The following is a 27590-nucleotide window of genomic DNA, read 5'->3' on the forward strand; positions in this document are numbered from 1 at the left end:
CCGACTGAACTGAGAAAGTGTCTTCAATTTTGGAAATCTTATTATCATCTGAGCAGCGTTTATCATAGAAATTGACATCAGCAAGTCTATAAATGTATTTTTCGATTTGACCATCCGAAAACAAAGCCATTTTTACTCCAAAACCAATCATTTACTTTAGCAACACGAAAAAATAAAGTATACGTAAAAGGCAACAGGGGTGATGAGTCACCCCAGCAGTGTCAAAATATCAAAAACAGGAACCTAACGCTATATGTTGACGAATGCGACTGATAGCTTTCCCACCAATTAGAGAATAGACCAAACGACAGAAAGACACAACATCAGCAACTAAACGTATCAAGACTTTTTTGAACTGGTGGGGTGACCAGTCACCCCTGTTGCCTTCCGAAGGTTAATACACATTACTCATGCCAGAGATAAGAAAAAAAAGTTTGTCATTAAAATGTATTTTTTACTTGTTATTTTGTACTTCAGTGTACTTCGGTACAACAAATTTCTACCGGTTAGTGAGTATAGTTAAGAAGGTCATCGATATGTATGAATCCGTCGCTTTTTTGTATGCATTCGAATTTGGTCGGGTAACCAGCCGTTATTTACAATTTGATATTTTTGTGCATATCTTTTTTTAAGCGATACATTTGAAGCTGAATATTATATTTTATATTTGTTTAATAAACGCTCTAATTATAAGGTTGACATCCGCTCATCTTGGTGTAGCTGATTCCTTGTATTTTGACGTCAAAGTTATAGCACCGTCGTATTTACTTTTAGTGATATTATTCAATGACCCATGAATGTGCGTTTTTGAAACTTTTTATGGTTATAATACGTATTAAGAAGGATCGAATACAGTTTTCAGTGAGCTTGTATGTTTTGTTATTCAGGCGCTACACGATTTTTTCGGATTTTGAAGAAAGCTCGATTACTTGATATTTATAAATATTTTCATAAACATGTTTCTTTCACATATACGCACAAATCAAGAGCTACTCGTGTGTGTTTATTCTATAGGCGCACATATAACGCTTATTGAGATAGAGCATTCTGCAAAACGTTACCCTGGCAGGAAATGCAATATCTCGAAAACCTGAAGACGCACAAATCACATTTTCAGCTCACATAATAGAACAAATATAAGCTATCTGCTCGTACACAGTTTTTCTCTTTCCGATCACTCGTTTAGAATTTTCCTGCTAGAACAACGTTACTCCAGCAGGAATCGTTTTTTCCGTTTTGTACCAAAACGACAGCACGCACAAATCTCAAATTCTGCGCACATTTACACCACGTTGGGAACTAATTATATGTTCTACTCATATCACTCTAGGAGCTACTTTCTAGCTGGAGTAACGTACACCATTTAAGTCACGTATTTTACCCTGACTCCCCAGAATAGGGGTAATGTTTTTGGTATAATACTGGGATATTGAGTATTTCAATGTATGTTTTTTGCGTAAAATACGCTCTTATTTTGAAGGCATTGCTATGTAAGTAAATTATTTTAGAAATACAAAATTGTAGGTATTTAGCATAATAATTAATAAATCTTCCTAAACGTAAATTGAAATGAGGTAAGATATAACTTATATTCGCTTTCAATACAAAGATAACACTGGTCAACACTGGTTTTGCCACACGAACTTTGATAGCTAATTTTGTTTTATCAATCTACCCTCATTATTAAAACACAGTTGTCATATGTCAATTAGCCTCATCTTTGTTGTGATACGGTAATACTCATAACTAGCACTACGGCAGTAAATTAACAGAAACGCTTACAAGTAAATCGTTATAAAAAAAATTGTCGTTGAATTTGAACACATTTTTGGATTTAATAACCTTGTGAACATGTCGAGGAAGTGTAATAATGATCCTAACTCTTTTTGTTATGTTTGCGGAGAACTTACATTCAAAAAACAAAGACGAAATTTTACGAATCTTGTCTTGGAGTGTTATCACCAATGTTTTGGTTTTTCTGTAGTTATCAAGACAAATCCTGGGCCCCTCATGTCTGTTGCATAATATCCCCTCATGATGTCTTGAACAAAGGTGCACGATCTATGCCGTTTGCTGACTTATGATATGGACTGAACAGCGAGATCACGTTTCTGATTGCTATTTTTGTCTCACTGACATAAAAGGTATAAATTACAAGAAAAAAAAAAACACAGTTATTTACCCTAACTTATCTTCGGCTTTAAGACCAGTCTCTCATTGTAAAAAATTGCCAGAACTAATACCAGTTGCAACTACGTCTCTGTTGAGAACGACAATTCACAACCGTCCACTTCAAGTCAATCTGTTGTCCCTAAAAATTGATGCAAAGATAAAAGAGGGTAATTTTGTTGGCCCTCAAATTAGGGAGTTAATATGAATGATTCAAGATTTGAAGAAAAATTAAGAGATTTAGAAAAATCTGCTTAGGGAAGGCTTTTAAAAATGTTGTTGTAAATTTTTTGGGTAACCACAAGAGTGACTGCTACAGAGAGTTGGTTAGCGAGCTAGTATTGGTCATATCAAGCGTTGGATTGCAACATGTCACTTCAGATCCATTTTTAGACTCGCACCTGGATATTTTTCTGACAATTTAGGGGCTGTCAGCGACGAGCACGGTGAGAGGTTCATCAGGTCATTTCTAATATGGAAAAGCGGTACCAGGGCATATGGAGCCCAATTATGTTCGCAGATTACTGCTGGACAATTAAAAGGGACCAACCAGAAGCTAAACATATCAAGAAAATCTTAGATTATTAAGTCATTTATGAAAAAATAAGCTTTTGATATACGAGATCTGTGTTTTTTCTTAATATTTTAAATTATTCAATATAATAAAATCCTTGTCTAGCAAATTTTTTTTAACTGTTTATTTTTTCTTACAATCACCAATTAAAGTAAAAAATATCACAAAAGTCCGTGTGGCACGAATAAGTTAAAATTTTGTTGACCAGTGAATTAAGGCTGAGTGGCCTCATCTTGACATTAACAAACGCCTATCAAACTCCATACAAAAACACCAGTTATGGCCACGGTTAAAATAAGGTGGTTCAACTCAGCCTAAGTCATATTTTTTCAAAATAACAATTCAAAAGTCATACCCACAAATCTCTCTCCATTAATATTTTACTGATAATTTAATCTCTCTTCCCAATATTATAAAGCTCTTTGCACCATTATTAATAGTTTTTTCCCAACCCTAAAGTTCTTTCAATAAAATGTCATATTTATCTAAATTCTTAACTATTTTCCATAAAATGTAACCCCAAACTAGGTTTCTATCACCCAAGTAGGCCCACTGCCCTCGCTGTCGCACGGCGTACGGCGTGCGCAAAGTCTAAACCAGTACCGCGTAGACCTTACTACGGACGGACGTCCGCCGCTACGAGCCGCGATGGTAGTGACCGTGTGTGTGTGACTTTATTGTGCTACGAACTTTCTACGACTGAGGTTGGTTAGTATTCTGTGTTCTTTTTTGAAGAAAATTTTTCGTAGTGTATTTTGGAGAAATTTTTGTAGTGTATTTTGTTTTTGATTAAGGTATGTTGGTTTAATTTAATTATTACGTTTTTAAAAGCAAGCACTTATATGGAATGCTTGTGTGAAAAGTCTGTAGGTCAAATTAATTAGCTTTTCGTAAATTATAATCTTTGAAAAACGTTTACGATCATTTGATATTTACTCTCTTATTTAATTGTTTTACCAACACATAATTTAAGGCACTTTATTTGACTTTGATCTGATTTAGCTAAGAATTTATCAAGCAATTTTAACAAGTCTTTTGTTTTGCTTTCATTGACATAAAACTGCGCAATTAAAATTTGTGTTGGAAGCAAACGTCATTAAATAATATTTACTACACTTTGAAAGAAGGTAAGGTATGTTATCTTAAACCTACTATAATTTACGAGTACCTAAAATACTAAATTGTTTTTTTTTATAATAAGCAATTATTAATAATATTTAACCAAAATAGCACAGCTATAGAAACTTCTTCTTACATCCGAAGACCATAATAACAATTTGTTTAAACTATACACATTAATTTTACAAAAATATCTTCTTTGAACGAAATTCAAACCCACGGTAAAACTGTTACCATCTTTAGCAAAAACCAATAAGCCAAGGCCGTAAAATGCTACCATAAGTAGATCGTTAATATCCCTAGATCTAAAAATAATGACGGTCGCTAAGCTTGGTGGATTGCTTACACAAGCCTCCTGCGGTTGCAGGTTGGAATCTCACTGTCACTGGGGGCATATTTTAGAACCCTGGGTTACGGATATGTTTTTGCATACTTAAGAACGCATCTATATGAGTATGTGTTATCTACCTGATAAGTAGTTGCTACATGTCTGCTTAGTTTTAAAAAAAAATACCTCTCTAATTTATGGTACATTCCCTCTATTTTCTAGAGGTATTTTCTAGAGTCTAGATAGACTAAACATGTTTGTGTAAAGACTGTGTGTGTACAAAATAGTCCAGCGGTTACTAGATATCGAATGTATTTGCTAATGCTCTTTAAATAGTCTAAAATAGCTAATTTTACGTCAAAATTGTGGATAATATTTTTTATGCAGCCCAAAGCATTGCAGAAGTCTAGGATGGTACATACCTGTCCTGTCAGTAACAATTCACTCTTGCCTTGAAGAGGCCCGGACTATAATTCTCGGGGAAGACAGAAACAGTGAATTCCAGTCCCTGCTGTAATCAAATAGAGATTGAAATTTGACAGTTGACAGACAAAATTGGATTGGGATTGATTAAGGAGAGCGGGCATAAGTAAGCTTTTGTCACCTTTGTTTGTAGTCTGGGTCTAGTTGATAGGATTGTTAGCTCAATTGATTTATTAATGAGGTGCGAACTCTACTCTCACTGGAGTCACAGGCAGGTGGTAATTCACACGGTGAAGAATTGGGCTTTCACCAAGTAAGCTTTTAGTTTCTTTGTGTTTGTTCTTTTAGGAGTTGTTTTCGAAAAGGTTTTCTTTTGGGGTATCTTTTAAACCAAGTGTGTATGTAGAGTTCATAACTTATTAACTAAATACGTTTGTCGGATTACAATGAATATTGGCCTACAAAGTGTCTTGAAACTTAACATGGAAAATAAATTCTAAGTATCTTTTATTATTATATTAGAGGGTAACAATCAAAATTGTTTGCACTGAAGCTGAAAGTTACCGTTAGTTGAACTTATGAAAACTCTAATTTCAGTTTGTAAAGGAAAATCAATAATGCCAAAACATTAAAAAAAGTGATGAAATATTAATTGTCAAAAATTGCAAGCAACTGTCGTAATCCCACACATAAATAACTGTTGTTTAGGTAAAGCTGAATTTCAGGAATCAAAAATTTGGAAGTAGTATTTTTTTGCTACCCTGTATTAGAGTAAGTTGGATAACTAACCCAAGGTTGGTTTCAAGTACACGCAGATGCAAACAGGGCGTATTTGTATAGGCACAGATGGATACTCAAGTAACTTACGGGCCGGTGGATACTTCACACGCAAAGGAATTACCGTTACTCTAACTAAAGGATCGATCGAATCCGTCTTAGGACCGATACGTGACGCTCTTATTAATCAGTTTGTTATTCTGTTGCAATCTGTAATTGGGATTATCTCGATTGTTCTGCTAGGAAGTGGAATCTGCGTAATTATGTAATCTCAAGTTTAATTCTTCATTCAAGAAACGATTGGTCTAACTAAATAGTTAATGACATAGGCTTGAATCTGTATTTTATAGTAGTATTGAGCTATCAGCGAAATTAGATCTAATCAAGGCATACATTCTGTTATTTGATTGTTCTAACATATATTGAAATAGAACTGATCAAAAGCCACGATTGATGCTTGAAATTGAATCGAATTTTGAGCAACGTTCCAAATTTCCAAACACCCAGCTAATTTTCTCAAAGTCGGTCCCTCCAATCAAAAATAATTACACACACACACACATCAATGTTAACGTAAACAAAGCATGAAAAAATCCTACAAAAAATTCGCTTGTGGGCTTAGGTGCCCTGCTAATAATGAAATGAAAATGTAGTCTTGTAATCCTTTTGGCTCTCTTTCTCATATGTAGTTAACATAAACCCTCTACAATGTCTGTTGAACTATTTACAAGTAGCCACCTATTTTACTTTAAGTTTCCACGAGGGTTTTCTTTTCTCTTGATCTTTTGGATTTTACTTTTCTACTTCAGAATTCTGACGGCACATCTCCAACTGTTGTGTCCAACGTGAATAAATGATTAAGGCTTTACTTTAATATGCTCTACCTTGGCTAGAATGTATTTGTTTTAGTCTAGTAAAACAAACAAAATCCTACATTTTTGTGGAATAGTTTTACTGTAGGTATCCAACTTCCAACTCCTCCTATGTTTTTCTGATTAATTTAATTGCGGGTCCAATGGCAGTCTTACTTTCATATGTAGAGTTGGGAAAAGTTTAGTTTTTGTAGGTGGGTATTTCTCATCAAATTGCGAAATTTGATTCCCGAGCCATTAGTGCCGAGTCACATGCATTAAATTACATAAGTCTTTTTTTTATTTGAATGTACGCTGTCGATACCACTATTGCATAAAAAGAAAACGTATTACCTCTAAAGAAAAAAAAGATATGGCTACTTTATTACCGTGAAAATCATTCCCTCACCTTGTCCCTTAGTCCAAAATTATTACTAAAATGCCTATTAACTTGAAATATATCAATATTTTTAATAATAAAATTATGCAAATATGTAAGAAAGATGTTTGTTATTGTCCATAAAAGCTTTCATCTTACAACAACAAATTTATAAAAACAATGATTCGATTTTAAATGTGTCCCGCCAAATAAAATCATTCCCTCATCCTATTACGAATATTCGATTTCTGAATGTGTCAAACGATATTTAGTAACGCAACTTTAAGTTTTTAGTACCTGGATACACTCTCAAATGATTCAAGATGGCAATTTCTTCTCAACAGTAGGTTAGTTCGTGTAAAAAAATATTTTGCGTAAAATTGTTAAAAGTTAAATTTATGACGATCATTACCTCACGTTACATTAATGTATTAAGCATTTTAATATTTATCATTAAAATTTGTTGGTTTTATGCGTTTTTGGGAGTAAAATACATATTAAAAATGTAACAAGCAAATTGAGGTTATGTGTCGGTGTTTTTGTAGCTTAAGTTAAAATTCGTCATTCCCTCACAGTCATTACCTCACTTCTAAGTGCAGTGAGGGAATGACGGTCGTGTGAGGGAATGATTTATCCAGTAATCTGCGGTTTTTTAGATTGTTTAGACACCGTTGATTTTTAGTCGGCCGATAGTTTAGTTGGGTTGGGCTCTCAGTGCTCACACTGATTCAACTAAACAGTTGAATCGGGTGTGGGTGCGCAGACCGCCGATTTAAAATCGGGCCGATTGCTTCATTCGATAGAGAGCTGTTGAAGAGATCAGTCGCGTAGAATGTTTCCCAGAAATATTATAATTTTTTCTATACCAAATTAACTCATGCCTGCGGCTTCAACTGCTCGAAATTCAGATTGTTACATAAAAGATAAAAGTTTAATAAAAATCATCTCAAATTTATACATCATGAAAAGGAAATTGACCTCCTTCTTCTTGAAATTGGACCTACCTAGCTGAATCGTTTGTCCGAGGTAGACATACTTGTCAACAATCTCAAGAATCGAGCGCAACATGGACGTTCGACATAAGCTTCGTTTTGTCCGTGTTCATCCTGTGATGACTCGGAAACGTGGCCTCTCACTATAGACCCTATACAGAAGCTCAAAGTTGCACAGCGTACTATGGAGAGGGCTATGCTCGGTGTTTCTTTACGAGATCGAATCAGAAATGAGGAGATCCGTAAACGAACTAAAGTAGCTGACATAGCCCAACGGATTAGCAAGCTGAAGTGGCAGTGGGCAGGGCACATAGTACGCAGAACTGACGGCATGAGGCAACAAGGTTCTGGAATGGAGGCCGCGTACCGGAAAACGCAGCGTGGGACGTCCACCCATAAGGTGGACCGACGACCTGATAAAGGTAGCAGGAAGGCACTGGATGCAGGCCGGGACCAACCGTGCGATGTGGAAGTCATTGGATTATGTTCAGCAGTGGACGTCCTTGTGGCTGAAATGATGATGATGAAAGGGAAATGATCATGAAAAAGTGAAATCGAGAGTAATAACTAGTTAAATCAATTAATTAGTAATAATAACCTTTCCCGCCAAAAACGAGGAGCAAACTGAAGCTATCGGCCGAGTTGGACGACGAAAAATCGGCCAGTCTGCGCGCGCGTAGAGGAGCGCCGTCTGATCAAGCTATCGACCGATAGTTGGACGATACTTTAGTTGGAAGGCAGTTGGGAATCGTATTCACTATTTAGTCACTATTTAGTCGGCCAAATCAAATCGGCGTAATGTGCGAACTTCCATACATGCCCATACTGATTAACTGCCCGACTAAACTATCGGCCGACGAAAAATCGATGGTCTGCGCCTAGGCTTATTTATTTCATGTAACTTGTATAAATTTCCTGGTATTTAATTTAAAAGAGGTGCATGTATGTGGAAGCAAAATAGCACGACAAAAGAAGTTGAGTGATGCAAAAAAATAAATAAAAAAGAAAGAGTACGATAGAAAAAGGCGAGAAAAATGAAAAATAATACTGAATCTTTGAAAAAACTGCGGGAAAAAGAAAGATTAAAATATTTAAAGGAAAAAGCGAAAGTTCAAGTAAAAACTTAGACTAGTGAATACCCGAAATACTTGTCAAAACTTAAAGCATGCCAATATGCCATTTGTACATGTTGTTTTTTACTATAATATAATAATAAATCATTCCCTCACTCCGTTAATCATTCCCTCATTTATTAATTTTTTTAAACCTCATTTTTTATAGGTAATATAAAAAAATATGGAAGACCAATACCCCTGGACAGATCTTTAAAAGTAACTTTTCTGATCTCTGCAAAAAATATCTAAGTTTATGTAAAAAAAAAAGAAATTTAAAAAAAATCTCAAATTTTGAGATTTCATAAGAAATACCCAGGTATCAAAGCTTTCCACATTAAGAAAGATGCTACTATGTTTAGATGGATGGTATTTGTGATTACTTTCGTTGGAAATATTGCGATTTATTTTGAATTTTCATGCTTAACAATCAGTGTTTAGATTTTATTGGCCACTATTAATCTTGATGACACACAGGACTTGAGTGAAATTGTATTGTGACCTCAATTTCAGAATTAATCCATGAAAACAAAGAAATCTTATCATTGAGTTTTTGCTAAACTTCAATCGATATTTTGCAATACTTTGAAACACCCATTTTAGAAAAAAAAAACATTCAAAATTTCACCTTCCATACAAACTTCCCAGGTTTTTAGCTCCATAAAAATAGGTCAATCTAACATTATTAAAACGCAAATTCAAAACATTTTTCGTCTTTGCACGGAAAAAGGTTCGTACTTTTTTAATTTTCCAACTTATTTGGAAGTTGGCAGTAAAATGTTGTTTATTTGGTTATAATTAGATTCCAATTACTAAAGTTTGACGAGGCCTAAATTTAGGCTATGAGGCTTAACATTTGCTCTACACTGACGTCCTTTGGTTGATACCACTAGTCAATCTATCTAAATATATATACAGTCGTGGTCAACTAATTAGGGACGCTATATGACTAAAACACAAGATCGTCTCTCCAGTCCGAAAAAAAATCTTCACGAGGCTTTGTAGCTTGTGCCTATTAGTAACAAGTAATTTGGCTAGTATTCTAAATATTTAAAGGCCAGAGAAGAAACTAGCTAGTTGCGATCAATATTTTTAAAATAAATAAATCATTGCCACCTACACATTTATTGACCTAGGGATGGACAACTAATTAGGGACACGTAACACTTTCACTGTAAATGTAAATAAATTGGTAATTATTTTAGTGTTTATTACATAAAATGTTTTCATTAATAAAAATAGAATACAAAACAAAATCATCAAACGTATTTTGAATAACCAGTATGGTTGCCTTTGTTGGTTATAACCATTTGACATCGGCGCGGCATCGATGCAATGAAATCATTACAGGTTTCTAAAGAAATATTATTCCGAAAACCTTCAAATGCCTCGAAAAGCTGATTTTTAGTGCCAGTACGTTGAGCTGCAACTTTTTTCTTCGCTTTATACCATAAGCTCTATCGGGCTTAAGTCTGGGTTGTTTTCGGGCCAATCTAGTACCGTCACTGACTGTTGCGCTAAGAACGATTAAACAGAGTACGCGGTATGTTTTGGGTCGTTATCGTGTTGAAATGTTCATGACACTGGTAAGACTTCTTCAGCATACAATAGCATCGTTTTTGCCAATATTCCTTTGTATTGGAATTGATCAAGTTTACCTTCAGTTCCTTTTATAGGTCCTACTCCATATTCAGAAAAACAGCCCCAGATTTGAAGATTGCCGCCTCCATATTTCACCTGCTTCTTCGTTTACTTTGGTTTCATTTCGGACTTTATAGGTCACTAGCTTTCCGCCCGCGGCTTCGCCCGCGTGGAATTTTGTCTGTCACAGAAAAACTTTATCGCGCGCGTCCCTGTTTCAAAAACCGGGATAAAAACTATCCTATGTTCTTTCCCGGGACTCAAACTATCTCTATGCCAAATTTCATCAAAATCGGTTGCGAGGTTTAAGCGGGAAAGCGTAACAGACAGACAGACAGACAGAGTTACTTTCGCATTTATAATATTAGTTGGGATTGCATGTATTGTCTGCCATCGGATGAATTAAGATTTATCTTGGTCTCGTCAGAAAACAGCACATTTCTCTATTGAGCAAAAGCCTAATGTCCATACTTTCTTGCAAACGCCAATCTTGTTTCTTTGTGTTCCATCTTCAGTAGTGGAACTTTTCGAGCAACTTTTCCTACAAGCTTTGCCTCCACCAGTCACCTTCTGACGGTCCTCGCTGATACTCCAGCAGTCGGTTCTGGTCCAAAAACCTCGCTCTTGATCAGAATGGAACCCTTATAGGGGTCTCTCTTCGCGAGAGTGACCATTCTGCGATCGTCTTGTGGGGTTGTTTTTATTGGCCTCTTCCTTCTAGGCACACTTTCTGTGGTTTCATGATTTTGAAATAAGCCACTGCATTGTAGATCATGTTTTTGCAACATTTCAGATGATCTGCAATTTACCGGTATGGCCATCCACGCTGATAAAGATTGATTATAACTTAGCGCATTGTTGTTTTTCTTTCGACCCATTACCTTTAATTATTTGATGCGTTTTTAACTCGCACGATAAGAATGTCGCTTTTAAAATTGTCGCCGAAATTATACATGAACAGAATAAAAGTTGTTACTTTTTATTTTTTTTAATTTGAGGGAAAACCTTAAGCGTCCCTAATTAGGTGGCCAGGCCATCCGTACCATAATTATCAATTCATGTGTTTTGCTTAAGAATTTTTATTAGATTAGTAAGTTTTTTTTTGTTATTGTATTCTATTAACTAGAGTACTTGATAGTCAATATGTTTACAAAGTAACAGTCAGTAATCTCGAATGAAGCTCACAATAATAGGATATGAACACTTAATATTGCTTAGTATTATATCTGTCCCTAATTAGTTGACCACGACGTAACTCAAAGGTGACTGACTGACTGACTGACTGACATAGTGATCTATCAACGCACAGCTCAAACCACTGGACGGATCGGGCTGAAATTTGGCATGCAGGTATTTACCTGCATGCCATATTATGACGTATTTTACGAAACTCCACCCTAAGGGGGTAAAACAGGATCCAAGCGTACGAAGTCGCGGGCGGCCGCTATTTATGTATGGTTCGATCAGTTGGTACGAAATGCCTGCCTCGAAATAGTAATATTACCTTTTACTGCACCAAACAAATCTCTATGTATCTTTTAGTTGCATCACAGATCTGCTATGGCAATTAGACTGTATTTCAATGCTATGGCTTTTGGCATCAAAATCCGGCCTAGATTCGTTTATACGTACACCATGTTGCGTAAGTCTAGCTGATGGTAGTTCCACATGGGACAAGGTTGCTGGGGCAGTTAAGACTTTATTAATGGGGTAGAAAGTCGTTTTCAGCTATTTGGTTTTAATTTCACAAAATTGACTTGATATTAAATGAAAATTACTGTTAACTAAAGAGTTTTCTTGCTTTAAGGTTATGAAAACGTCAGGAAACTGGGACAAAGGTGTAACTTTTTTTTTAATTGCCCTGTTAACCCCTCCAATTAAGCTAAATATTATGCTTTAATTAGGAAAGAGTTCACTACAATAGTCTATCAGAATTCAGAGTCAAACTGAACCTTGAATCTTAAATCGGCAGTCGGATGGGCGGGCCACTGAAAAATATTATGAAAGAATGAAGTTATAAAATATCAACTAATATCTTCAACAGGAAAAATAAATGAATTTCTAGACACAAATAAATTTCTTAGAATTAATCAGTGTTGGACTGAAAGAAAACGCGCAATATTACGCTCAAAACAGAATTTAATAAAAATGATTCCAGTTATTCTTCCATTTTCATTCAAGCTTTAAATCTTTTTTAAACTGACGCAAATAATATAGAACATAATTTTTCACTTGAAACAATTTCTTTATGCATAAAAAGGTCAAATACCTGACCGCAATCGCACCTAGTGTTGTCAGATGCAGTCTAGGATGGTACATATCTCACCCTCGCCTTAAAAAGGCCCGGGTTATATAGGTAGTGTTCAGGAAAGACAGCAGCTGGCAGCGAATTCCAGTCCCTAGCTGTCTTTAAGGTACCTATTTTAAAGTCTTTGAAACTACAGCTTACACTTCGTTATATTTTTGTATTACACTAACATAGTATATTATTATTAAAGTGCCACGGGAAAGGAAATAATGCGCAGGCACGTTTAACCTCGGTAAAGAATTCTCATCATCGCGAACATCCCAAATATTACGCGTTCCAGTTTAAGAGAGGACGTCAATTGACGTCATATTAATTAATAGCTTCCATATTACAGTATGTAAGTTAGGTTAACAATAGTCTACTATCTATATCGCGAAATACCACTAACTGATTAATGACGAAATCTCAGACACCTATACAAACTTGAAATTAGGCAAGAGTGTAGACATCCGCAAAGGACGGATTTTATGAAACTCCACCCCTAAGGTACAACGAGGTTCACGCGTACGAAGTCGCGGGATATCGTTATTTATTTATATTTTCCTATTGTGACAATCAACCTTTCATACCTTTGAATACTGAGGTGAAATAATAGAGTTTTGAAAACAAAACGCTTTTGCGATGTAATTTTCTTGTAGCGCCATCTATTGGCAATTTACTTTTTAAACACTAGTCTCCTTACTAATAAAATGTTACACACGCGTTGTACTCTAGTTTAAATTGAGGTATAAAGATGTCGTTTTAAACAAGGGTTCAACATGCAAACAACATTATTAGTAAGGAAATAAGTTAAGAACTCTAATAACAGTAACAAAGATTACTATACCATAATGGCTTCCTGTATTTTCTCCATAAACCATCGACTTCCATACCAAGAAGTTTCCACAGCGCCTACTGCTTGTATATTATGTAATTACATGCACGGTATACTGGTTTCATATAAATGCTAGATTTCACATACCCTTATCGCTCTGTAGTCACGCCACAAATTTCCTGGTAGATATTTCTACCCTCGGCAATTTAATAAGCCATTAAGGTCTTTAACAGTTGGAAATACTTAGTGTTTAGTAAAATTGAAGAGTGTCGTGAATATGTTCAAAAAGACGGATATAGAACAGTCATAATGTACAGATGCGGGGAATGGTACGTAAAATCTCTGAGTTGACAAATGTAACCATTTAACTACTGGCCACGTAAAAAACAAGATAAAAGACAAGATGCCCACTGCTGGACAAAGACCTCCTCCAAAGAGTTCCACAATGACCAGCCTTGCACAGCCCGCGTCCAGGAACTTTGTGACATCATACTATAATACGTAGTGTGTATGATGACAATAATGCTGCTGTAAAGATAGATAAAAACTTTATATATAGACATACACATAAAATACATAAGATAGCAATGATGATAACTGGCATTCCTATGGTTACCCAGCATTACAATTTATTTTATGATAATTTGTTACGAAGCTTCCAGTTAAGTTCTATTAGTACGAGAGCCCACGACCAAAACCATGTGTCATAGCAATACGGCAAAAACCCTATAAAATCGTTAGATTGTATGATTCTGAACCCGACTAGGTGTGTAGTAACGGTCGAAAGTGTAGCAACTGAGTGGGAGGCCATTTCTGCTGTGTCAAAAAAAAAAAGACAGTCGGTATTATAGCAATACGTCTGATAGTGAAAATGTACATAGATTTTATAATTGTATTACGAAAAAGTTTGTTTTCAGACATTTTGCGCGTAGCATATAGCCTGTGCGCATTTTTGAAAATGTCAACAAATTTAGCCGACCTGTATCATAGCAATACGGATAATTATTTTTTTTAACTTTTCGTATTGCTGCCATGATTACCAAAAACCTGTTTTCAGACACTTTAAGTGTATCAAAAAGTTGTATGATAGAGAAGGTGCTACACTTAATTTGTCTGATATAAATTTTTTGCACATGTGGACAACTTATTTTATCATGTCCAACAATTTTCAGACATATTGCTATGATACCGATCGGTAAAATTTGTTAACATTTTCAAAACGGTCTCAAAATTTAATGCGTTCACATTTCCGTCTGAAAATTGTTTTGTTCGCATCAAATAACCAAAATTTACTAATAAAAAAGATTTTCAGAAGTATTGCTATGAGACATTTTTTTTGTCTCATTTTTAATTTTTTTAAGTGATTTTACGGGTTTGCGCTACACCACTAACGTCTGAAAATAATGTTTCCGGTATCTCAGAACTATCATTCAACTACAGTCTGCAAATCAGACATATTGCTATGATGCAGTTCGGTAAAATTCTTTGACAATTTTGAAAATTCGGTCAGATCAAACGCTACGCGGAAAATGTCTGATATTGGTATTTTCGAGTTCAGGATAATCGTATCTATCGATTTGATGCGGTTTTGGCCGTATTGCTATGAGACAAAAATTTTGGTCGTGGGCTCTCGTACTATATGTTATCCTATCATATTACATCATTACACTGTACAGTACACAATATAATTAACATTAACATTTTAGCATTAGACACTACAATGAAAATAAATGTGTACTGTACTAGTAATATTATTCCCAAAATACGTGGAAACAAATTATTTAATTTTCTGAGCTTAGATTCTCCGTCGGCTTTTGAAGGTTAACTCACTATGTTTTAATTAAAAACGATAAAGCAGCCGCTTCTGATATACATTTTTAACCCGTCTCATGCGGCCGGGCTGATACAACGTGAATTTTTAACTCCAGGTCTAAAAAACCCCGCTTGTAATTATCGCCACGCTGGTTTTTAAATTGCTAATTTTAGATTGTAGATCGTATCATAAAAAAGGTTTTTCGTTACGACAGACTTGTAATTTTCTGTTTTGCCAACTGATAAGTTTGTGTAATATTAGTGGTTTCTGAGATAATTCATTTTGTGAATCTGAGAAGAAACTAAGTATACCTCTACGAAAAAAATAAGAGTGTGGCTTCCATAGAAAATAATCATAGCAGTAAGAATTAGAAAATCCTTTATTCATCAATTTGACTTGAAACTATTTTAAAATGCCTATTAGACTGTACATTAAACGCAACGCAATGCACTTTATTTATTCATCTTATTATCATAACGTAATCAGCTCTGTCTGTTCGTGTATTACATCTTTGATTCCCATTTGGATCCATAACATTATGTCCAGCCATACTATGTATAATTTATTATCAGCATAAAATCAATCTTCGATACATGCATTCCAGACACTAATTACGTCAATCTCAACTCATATTTATGACGTATAAGTTATCTTTACAACGTACATCGTGCAAAAATGTTTCGTAAAACTGATGTATTAATACGCTCGCTGTTTTAAAAACGTTCGCGTTTGTATCGCTCGCGTTTGCGTACTGTATTATGAAACCGTACGACTGACAGCTTGTGTACACTTCATAACGGGCGGGTGCGTTAAAAATACTTCACTTCTATTCGCAGAATATCAGGAAAAAGTGGTATACATGTTACATTTTGTTGGCTGAGCTATTTGTTAACTTGACACCTTGACAACTTGGGATTTGGAACGTGCTCAGACAACCCAAGAGAGACTGGCCTGGTGTCTTAGGACGAGGAGGGCTGATCCCAAATGAAATGGGAAAAGGGATTGAAAAAAAAGAAATATGCCTCACGCAGGACCTCCCTGAGGTCCAGGAAAACTCTTGAGAGCTATAGGGATTATTTAATTACTTTTTAGCAATAAAACACTAGGGCTAAGTTGCACCACCTACTTAACTTTAACTATGACGATAGCCGGTGTTTTTTGTATGGAGTTTGACAGATTTTTGACGTTTGTCAAAGTTAAAGTAAGATGGTGCAACCCAGCCTAGGGTTATAGACGTCAAAGATTAATCAAAGACAAAAGATGCATGAAAATACAAAAGAGTAAATGAATAGCAAAAAGGATGTGCGTTCTGCACAATAACAGCTCAGTTGTTTGATAATCTTGACTCCATCGACATCAGTTTTAAGCTGACACACAGCCATTCATTAATTCTCTCGTATTGTTGAAGATATGCCTAATAGTTTTACTAGAACTTCCACACTTTATTATAAATCTATCTGACAACACTGACAAGTAATATCTCTAGAAGTAACCATGTAAAACCATCGATCCGATTGTGTCATGTCAGAACTATATGGCTGCTTAGCTAAGCTCTGACATTGGGGTTACGGGACTATTCTCACTTTTCTACACGAATACTCGTATTATAAAGAGGAAAGATTTGATTATTTGTTTGTACCTATCGGATGGACTCCGAAACTACTGGACCGATTTGATTTTCAACCTTAATAGGTCATAGCACAATTGAAGGGGTGAGTGGACATAGGTCTTAACTAACAAAATGAGTTATGAGTGTTTGAAAATGTTAATCTGCTCATACCACATTTGAATCCTGAAATTTATGAATACTTGTCAGATAACACCTTTGTTAAGGTTTGACACGTAACAAAATTGCGTGTTTTGAGCTCATTAGTCGATTTTAAAATCACTTAAAACCTATGTTCATGCAAAAAAGTCGATTCTTCAGTTTTGTCAGATAACACCTTTGTCCACTCACCCCTTCAATTATTATCAACCCGCCGCGAGGCGATGCGTTTATGTTACGGTGCGAATGAGTGCGTTGAAATACGGAGTTTCATACATATAATGCTGACCACCTCGAGTTGATACGGTTACGACACGTTTCCGGATTGATAAGATAAGTGTGCTTCGTCCTTTATAATCCTATTTTTATTTCTGATAAACATAGGCGGTAGGAAGACACGGTCTAGCTGACCTTTCCATAAACTCGACGTTTCAAACATAACTGATTTATTATTTATTTTCTGTCAAATGCTCAACAAAATGACTATCGTTATTAAATGTAGGCTGTATCTAGAATATTATTCATAACTAACGGCCGCCCGCAACTTCGTACGCGTGGATACCGTTTTACCTTCTTAGGGGTGGAGTTTCGTAAAATCCTTTCTTAACGGATGCCTACGTCATAACATCTACCTGCATGCCAAATTTCAGCCCGATCCGTCGAGTGGCTTGGGCTGTGCGTTGATAGATCACTATGTCAGTCAGTCAGTCAGTCACCTTTGAGTTATATGTATTATTTAGATTTATGTATCCTAAATATGATTACGACGCAAAAACCTCAATCAGACTTTGAAAAATAAATATTGCTTTTCCATACCCCGGTTCGATAAACATTACGCATCGCTAATCGCGTATGGCTCATCACTCATCGTTGGAAGTAGAGCACACTTACGAGTTTATTCTTTACGCTACAGATGAATACGATAAATCCTGAGGGTATTTAGACGAAGACATTAATATAATTTTAAGCCTTCTCTCAAAGCATTCGCTTAGGCTAGGTTGCCATCATCTTACTTTAACTTTGACAAACGTCAAAAATCAGCCAAAATCCATATAAAAAGCACCGTTTAACGTTATAGTTACGGTCAAAGTTAGGTGGTGAAAGTATAACAAAGCGACGTAAATGAAACGTAACATAATTTTTTGAAAGATCTTCATCCTCACGAAATACGAACGACTTTTTAGTTCAATTCTCTTATTTTTGATACAGTCAATTTTATTTCATAGTGTAAAAATAGAGATAATGGGTTGTAGGTATGTTTGGAAAATTTAACATCTTATCGAATCTATTTAGTATTTTAAGACAAAATATAGCATCATAGTCCTTAATTATTAAAATGACAGACCATTGTTCCAGTTGAACTAAATAAAGAAAGATCACACAAACACACAAACAAATCGTCAATCACAATCATTATTGTCCAACTCATAACACTTTAATGTTGCAAAACTAAGAACTTTTGAATCGGGTTATTCAGTAGTTGCATCGCAAAAACTAATCTAGACCAGTTATTAAAGTATTCTATTTAAAACAGAATCTGCTAGCTGGCCGAAGACTGATCCAAGTTGGGTCGTATTGCTGTTATTTATAAGCCGTACAAAGTCTCGCCGAATCGATCTCTGTCAAACGTTTTCAGTGTTGTTCAGATGAAAAATTGCAGGCTATAGAATGACAGCAACGACCTACATATTGAGGCTATAAAGGCTAAACTCGTAAAGTTAATATTTTAAGGATAAGGCTATGATGCGGCTGTGAATCGCGATATTGGCAGCATTAAATATGGAATGCAGAATAATTGAATAAATATTATTTGTTGTGTGATGTTTAGACGCGATTGGATGAGGTAAAAAACGTGTTACAAAAATTTTAGTCATTGCTTTTTAGCTCCAGTCCGTATTTAGTAAAACTAGGTATTAGTTTTTTCACTTATTCATTCAGTTTCAGTTAATTTGTTTCTTTTGACAAAGACTACGCGATACCCCAAACAAAACTCGCTTTCTCAAAATCTACAAGGGAAATTACACAAATTATACAAAGGTGACTGAGTTTCTTCCGCCACTTCTTCTCAGCACCAGTCCATAAGTTGTGCCGAAGTGGTGGTAGGGCAAGCTATAATTGGAACGTGTATAAGCGCACTGGAAAGAGCCTAAGTACTGAATAAATGAATTGATTTGATTTTATATGAAGTTTCACACTTCTAAATTTTTCCAACACAAAACTGCCCATTATTTATCAGCGCCGTGGCCTTCGTCACCGTGGGCCACGGCATATACTGAGTGGGATCCCGTTGCAGTGGGCAGCTTGTTTGTGAGTAGGTAGCACAGTTTACTCTTGTTTTTTTATATTTCTTCCATTATTAAGTGCCACTGTTATGTTTATTGTAATTGCCTGTATTTGTGTGATTGTAAAAAATAAATCTTTTTTCTTTCATTCCGTTCCAAATTTCGTCAGAATGTATCGCAAGCCGTTAAAACCTTTTTAAAACATTCAATAAAGCAACAATGAACTTTAACCAGTTATTAGTTTTCCGTTTGCACAGCGAAGTGAACATAAATCCGGTGCAATGGGAAAGCTGATGTGAAAATACCGGTTCATTTTACCGGAACCGGGCGACCGACCCGGAAAATAGTGTAGTTCATCTGTTTTAAATACCGGTTTTGTTTACCCTTGCCTTGTTTGATTGGGACGTTATTGGAGACCAGTGTTGTAACTGTGAGGTAATTTTAATTTGGAAATTGTTTTTCGTTTTCGAAACTTCTGGGTCGATTTGAAAAATTATATCTCCATTAGAATCCTACTTTTTTTCTGCTGAACTTAGATAGTATTGAATAAATTAGGTATTTACTAAGCCATATTCCACTATAGCGCAGCGTAGGATGTCCACCCACAAGGTGGACCGACGACCTAATAAAGGCGCTGGATGCTGGCCGTTCCCAACCGACCATTGTGGAAATCTTGGGGGAGGCTGAAATGATGATGATGATATTGATGATTTCATTATTGGCACACACACATTAATTCACCGAAGTTTGCCGAACCAGCTATTGTCAAATATTTATAGGTGTCAAAGAGGATAAGTTCAGAAATTAAATCGATTTGTATTAGATAAGTTTTTATTGGCGGTACGAAGTTCGCCGGCTAAGGTAGTACTAAATAAACAGCCTACACAGTCACATTTTTTGTTTGTCGCATCAATAGACGGGATTTACTAGTGTGGGTTGGATTTTTAAATGACATTCATAAATAAGTAAGCATTTGAGAATATTGAATAACTAAGCTTTTAAATTTCATTGATAAAGTAAAAATGTAGCTGTAACGTTCCCGATGTGATATTATTTTCTCGTTTTTCGGTGAACATGAATAAAGACTGATAGATTTTTATTGAATTTATATTTTTACTCTTCCATGTCCGTTTCCGAATTATTGTTAGACGCTTTCAGTTTTAAAGTATTACTATTTTTGTTATTCTGACACACCTTTTCTAATAAAAAAAAATTGATAAGAACTGGAAATATCGTAGTTTTTAGGAGGGATTTTGTATGCTTTTTGTCTTAGACACATCTATAATATCTTATTTATTTCTTTCACCTTATTGCAAAGAATACAGTTTAAAATACAAAAGCCAGACACAGTTGTATAAAAATAAGAATTTCAGCCCAACAACGATGAACGTGATTACCGAAAATAGGAAAAGAGGGGTAGACCGGATATAGCAGGTTCCGTAGTGGATCACTAGGCTTTGGATGGATTACATTCTCATATCCGATGCAAAGGAGTTTTTATATCTACCCACATATTGATGAAAAAAGTTTAGTCATGCACGATCAGGGGGATGAATCTCAACATGATGGATCATTGTTGGAACTTTCATATTTATTCGGGTCTGTATTTCAAAACGAACAAAGAAAAATCCTGAAGAATTACTTTGTTTGTTTGTCAGTTATCTGATTGTGAGTCAAGTACTTTTTATTAGGAATTCGTTGAGTTTAACGAGCTCGGCTGAGCACCATCTTACTTTAACTTTAACAAACGTTAGAAAACACCCGTTAAAGTAACTTGGTGCAACTCAGCCCTACTGCGAAAAATCAAGTCGTTTTATTGTTTTGTTTCCAATATTAGACACAACATTTTACTGACATAGAAAAATATTCCAATAACGTTTAAGTGTGAACAAGAAAGAAAATAAAAGAAATTAAAATTTGGCTTCTTCTTTACCGATATCGTTTCTCGTTTTTCATAGCAAATACAAAGAGAATCCTACCAAATACGGAAATAAATCAATACTTCTGTTACATATTTTGGGACAAAAAAGAAAGTTTTTGTCGCTTGTATATTCTGTAAGAAAGTATGATCAGCAAAACGATTTTTTCTTGCATTTACAGTAACATATTATTTGTAATAACATATTTTGTAGAGTTAGTATAAACGTAATAGGTAATTGGGTTCGTTTAGGTATGTGTAGAAATGTAGTTAGGCTCATAGAGTCTTGTAAACAGAACTTTGATTTTAAGTGGTTATTTACAGATAGGCTAGGAACTGGAATTCGCTGCCCGCTGCTGTCTTTTCTGAACACAATAATCCGAGCTTTTTCAAGGCAAGAGTCTATACCGAATAGGCACTTACAGGGCAGATAATAATATGTACCATCCTCGACTGCATCTCACTTAACATCAGGTGCGATTGTGGTCAAATACCTGCCCTGTTCTGCATAAAAAAATACATCACCCTATGGCAAACAATTTATAATTTCTACAGTCAATAGAATATCAGAATAATAATGTTGAAAAATCGCATAAAACATTAAGATGCCCCAATGTACCTACCGTAGTCTAAAAATAGTATCTATCTAGCCATAGATTTATTCAATTATTTTATTATACTGACCAAAACTTGCTGATTGCTATTGCCGTTCTTATGAAATACGCAGTCAGGAAAAAAGATTTATGAGGGAAACCTAATCAGGCGTACCAACCGTAAAATTTATTTAGCAGCAATACCCCGAATGGTTTCTTTCTATTATGTATTCGATTGGGTATGTGAGTTCTTTGCCCAAATATATTTATTGGCGGAATTTCTTAGATGTTTGCAAAAACAAAAGGGAAGTTACTCGAACAAATCTTATTTTTCATCGCCAAAATATTATTTGCTTTATGGCGCAAATCATTGCTCAAATACTGTAGGTAGTATTTTCATTAGGTAACATGCTAAGATTAACAAACTATTTGGTTTATATTAGAGACTAGCTTTTGCCCGCGGCTTCACCCACGTGAAATTTGTTTGTCACATTGTCACAGAAGATCGTCATAAATTATAGCTTAAATTAGGGTTATAAACAATAATGTTATAAAGTTTCATCAAAATCATCATCGTTCAGTACTTTTTGCGTGAAAGAGTAACAAACATGTTAACATCCAGACATCCATACAAACTTTCGCATTTATAATATTAGTAAGATGATTGAAGCCCAAAATAAATAGAGGTAAGTAGGTATCATATGTATGTTCAAACGTTCATAGCAAATGTTGTGATAGGGATAGAGACATGCGATTTTTGGTTTTACAAAGATAATACGATAGAGAATAATAAAAAGTAATAAAAACCACCTGTTATAGGGGCATTTTTTGGAGAAATTTATCAAATAACCAAAAAAACACGAATTTAAAAGCAGATTTTTTTCAAAAAGTATCATTTTCTATTATTTGTTGGCATTTTTTGTGTATTTTATGTATTTTTTTAGTATCGCCTGTTATTTAGCATTATTACTGTTTTTACTTTATCAGGATATACCGCTTAGTTTAACAGTTATTACGTTTTCTTTACAATAAGTAATTGGAAGAAAAAAAATTCTATAAAAAATTTAAAAAAAATCTCAAAAATTTTTTGACCTCTTTTTTGTCGATAAAAATAGGTCTAGTTTCATCTATTTTCATATGTACACTTTAACGTGACTCACACTGTATATGTATATAAAAGAAGTTAGTTATAACTCAAGAACGGCTGAACCGATTTAGCTGAAAATTGTCAGGGAGGTAGTTTAGAGCCAGGAGAAGGACATAGGATACTTTTTATCCCGTTCGAAATTAAAAAAAAAGTCTGCTTCTTTATTGCCATTAAGGCGGAACAAAGTTCGCCGGGTCAGCTAGTATGTAAATATAAGGTTAAGGGTACGGAAATAAATGCAGCACCTATCTCAATCTGCAGTTTGGCCTCCAGTGAAACCCAATTAGTGATGATTGAGTTGTTCCAGGGATAACTAATTTCATCGGAAGAATAAGGCCCAGAACAGACGGTGAAACGCAACTGCAACGAAACTGCAACTGCTAGTTACTTTTGAGTTGCATCTAAGTTTCTGCCATAGCGTCCGTTGAGAGACTACACATGACGCGACCAGTTTGAAACTTTCAGTTTCAGTTTCATTCATTAGAATCATCACAAAGTTGCAGTTTCGTTGCAGTTGCGTTTCACCGTCTGTTCTAGGGTTTGTACCCGGGTTATCCCGGAACCGAAAGAACCGGGAAAACCCGGGTTTTTTCGACAGCTTAAGAACCGGGTTTTAAAAATTCAAAACCCGGTTCTTTCGGTACTTTCGGGTTTTGCATAGTTGTCTAAAATATGTTATAGGTATTAGGCATGAGTCGTCACAAGAAAATTGCGAACGTATAGAGAACCTAAAGATATCAGATTAGCTACTAAAGGTTACCTACTTATTGGTTTTGTACTTTGTTTTTTTTTTATGAGATATGTAAATATTTTAAGCATTTTTCTTACAATTTTTTTAAATCACTGGCACATTTTTGTTTGCGCTTACGCTGCGACAGGTTATACAGAAGATTGAGGACTATAACTTGCCACTATGCTTGGCGTTCGTAGACTATGAGAAGGTCTTCGATTCGATCGGGTCTTGGGCAGTGTTTACAGTCTCTTCAGCGGTGCCGTATTGACTATCGGTATATCGAGGTGCTGAAGTGCTTGTACAAAAACGCCACCATGTCGGTCCGAGTACAGGAGCAGAACACGAGGACGATTCCTCTGCAGTGAGGCGTAAGGCAGGGATATGTTATATCTCCTAAACTATTCACCACTGCATTGGAAGACGCTTTCAAACTCCTTGAATGGAAAGGATTCGGCATAAACATTAATGGCGAGTACATCACTCACCTTCGGTTTGCCCACGATACTGATTGTGGTCATGGCAGAATCGTTGTAAGATCTTGGCACAATGCTCAAAGACCTTAATCGAGTTTCCTAACAGGTAGGCCTGAGGATGAATATGGACAAAACAAAGCTTATGTCCAATGTCCATGTTGCGCCCTACCCAGTTTCGGTTGGGAGCTCAATCCTCGAGATTGTTGACAAGTATGTCTACCTCGGACAAACGATCCAGCTAGGTAGGTCGAATTTCGAAAAGGGAATCAATCGTCGAATCCAACTCGGCTAGGCAGCGTTCGGGAAACTACGCAACATCTTTTCATCCAAAATACCTCAGTGCCTGAAGACGAAAGTCTACAACCAATGTGTGTTACCAGTGATGACTTATGGCTCGGAAACGTGGCCTCTCACTATAGGCCTTATACAGAAGCTCAAAGTTGCACAGCGTGCTATGGAGAGGGCTATGCTCGGTGTTTCTTTACGAGATCGAATCAGAAATGAGATTTCCTCCTTCCTTCTCCTCATTTCTATGTCAGCGGACTCAGCGGACATAGCCCGACGCGGACGCAGAACTGACGGCCGATGGGGCAGGAAGGTCCTGGAATGGAGGCCGCGTACCGGAAAACGCAGCGTGGAACGTCCACCCACAAGGTGGACCGACGACATCATAAAGGTAGCAGGGAAGCGCTGGACGCAGGCCGCTACCAATCGATCAACATGGAAAGCATTGGGGGAGGTTAATGTTCAGCAGTGGACGTCCTATCCTATGGTTTAAATGATGATGATGATGATGATGATATTTTTGTGTAAGAGTTGGCAACACTACACTGACTCTTTTATTTGCTTTGCATCTAGGGTTGCCAGGCGTCCGGCTTTAGCCGGACATGTTTGGCTTTTTAGGGTCTTGTCCGGCCAAATATTGCCTTGTCCGGCCTGTCCGGCTTTTGTTAGGCTTTTTATTTGTTTGCCGCGTCAGGCGAAAGTCGAGCCACAGAATCATAATTATGAAGCGCACGCATCAGGATGTTGGTTAGCAACCGATGATGAAAGTACTCACTCATGAGCTGACACTAATTGCACACCCCACACCCCCCCCGTCACATGTCCGGCTTTTAGGGTAAAATGTCCGGCCAAATGAAACACAAAGTCCGGCTTTTGTGATTTTGGACCTGGCAACCCTATTTGCATCTGACAGTCAATATACCTATAAATAGTCAAATATATCGTTAAGTTGGATGAAAATTGTTGTACCTCAATTGAAAACTAATTATTTTACTTCCTTTTATTTTTGGGAGTAGAATTTAGTAAAAATAGAAAAATATTGTAAATCATGTTTGTTGATTATTCCTAGTCTATTCAAAGAAGTGTTATTTCAATAAAAAAAACATAATCAAAATATTGTTTTTTTGGAACCGAAAGAACCGAAAAAACCGGGGCTCCCGGTTCTCATGACCACCAGACCCGAAAAACCCGGTTCCTCAAACCAGAACCGATTCTGCATTCCCTAGTCTGTTCTGAGCCTAAGGGAAAAGTTTCAGTGGCTATAACGTCAACAAAGCTTTAAGGGAAATAAAAGCACATGATTTCCATGAGCTATTTTTAGCATCCCGTCGAAGGAAAACCTCAGTAAAACAAATTAAGGAAACTCAACCTGCAACATAAAGTTAGCAAACGTGCCATCAATTTATGATCCCAAATTGACATGAAGGGACACTGTCAGTGGTCAAATATGGCGGAAGGGACATCCGAGTTAGCATGATCAAAGAAACTTTTACTTCCTTATCAAGATTCGACGTCGACCTATTACATAGGGTAGAGCATTTACATAATCGAACAAGAAGGTCCAGAATTGTAAATTGAAAAATTGGATGGAAAAGTCTCTTGGGAGACGTCTGGAATTTTTCAGTGGGACGCAAATAATGTACACTATTTCTTCTAAGGAATTGTATAAAATTATGTCAAGATATTGTTTTGCTTACTTACCGTCGATTTAGTGTTTCATCATCATCATCATTTCACCCACAGGATGTCCACTGCTGAACATAGGCCTCCCCCAATGACTTCCACATCGCACGGTTGGTAGCGGCCTGCATCCAGGGCCTTCCTGCTGATTTAGTGTTTGTGGCAATGAAATAGATAGGCATATGTACCGTGTCGTAATACTTAGTCTACATCATGAATTTAGGAACGTAGCGTATCATCATCATCATCATTTCAGCCATAAGACGTCTACTGCTGAACATATAGGCCTCCCCCAACGATTTCCATGTTGACCGGTTGGTAGCGGCCTGTATGGCATAGCATTTTATCGTGTATCCTAAAAATCATAACTATTTGTTTAAATAATGTTCAAAGGCAGTCACTAAATGATGGCAAAACTTAACCATGAATAGGAGGTGTAAAATTTATGGAATGGCTGAACGAATTAAACAAGCACTCAATTACCTTATTTAGGTACCTATTAACCCTTCTTCGCAGTCGGGTAAAAAGGAAAAATATTTTCCTAGCAAAAAAAAACTTTTTTTACTGTCTCTACCAAGTCATAAAACAACTATCGCCGCTGGTTTACCAGCTGTTACGAACAAAAAGAGACAGATTAGTTTCTTAACTTAATTAGTTGTTCTTGGTAACAGTTTTTTATTGCATTTGTCATTGTCTTCCGCGTCCAGCATAGTTTCTTTTTTACCTTCTTTATCAGTATCGGTCATTGGTATTCAGAATGGATTTTTTCTTTTCTTTTTCTCTTCTACTTTTCTTGTCTTGAAGAAAACTTTCCAACAGATATTTAATTGGTGTATTTAAAAGTTTTGAAGTTCAATTTGACTAAAATGATTCTTGTTTTTTATCTATTTATAAAAAGTGTCAATTAAATTGAAGTTTAATTTGACTGGATCTTCCATTTACATGTAAAATATTTGTATCATTAAAATCAAATTACTTCGTCACTTTCTGGTATCGATTCTACATACGTTATCATGTTTACATGCCTAATAGGCAGGTTTTCTCGCAAAATAACAAAGGAGCATCTGTATTTTTGCCTAACGCGGTTAACGTAAAGAAGAAACAGAAGGGAACAATAATAGCTTTTGATTGATCAGTTTATACCTTCACGATAATCACTTTAACCCGTGAGAGCTCGCTGTAAACCTGATTATGAGGCGCAGAGGGTCTGAAAGACCCACTGAATTCAATTTAGTCTATTGCCAGTGACAGTGCTACTTTACAATTCTTCTTCCCAGAAATTTACGCTGGGAATATTATTTTTGCAAAATGTGGTCTGATATGAACACGTGTAATGAGAAAAACGTAATAAAAGGTAATGTTTTTAGAAAAAAAAAAATATTTAGGTACTTTTTACTTTATGTTTGTTAAACGA

The 27590-nt window shown here is 35.9% G+C and overlaps 1 protein-coding gene across 1 annotated transcript in view; it reads left to right on the top strand.

The window, feature by feature from the left end:
- Positions 1-3361: 3361 nt before the first annotated feature.
- LOC135081186 (head-specific guanylate cyclase) overlaps positions 3362-27590 on the top strand; it is a 141841-nt gene continuing 117612 nt past the window's right edge. The window contains exon 1 of the mRNA XM_063975931.1: positions 3362-3451. The gene's annotated coding sequence lies outside the window, so the exon portion shown is untranslated. The remainder of the gene's footprint in view (positions 3452-27590) is intronic.

This window comes from Ostrinia nubilalis, chromosome 19 (genome assembly GCF_963855985.1).
Source record: "Ostrinia nubilalis chromosome 19, ilOstNubi1.1, whole genome shotgun sequence".
Lineage (NCBI taxonomy): Eukaryota > Metazoa > Arthropoda > Insecta > Lepidoptera > Crambidae > Ostrinia > Ostrinia nubilalis.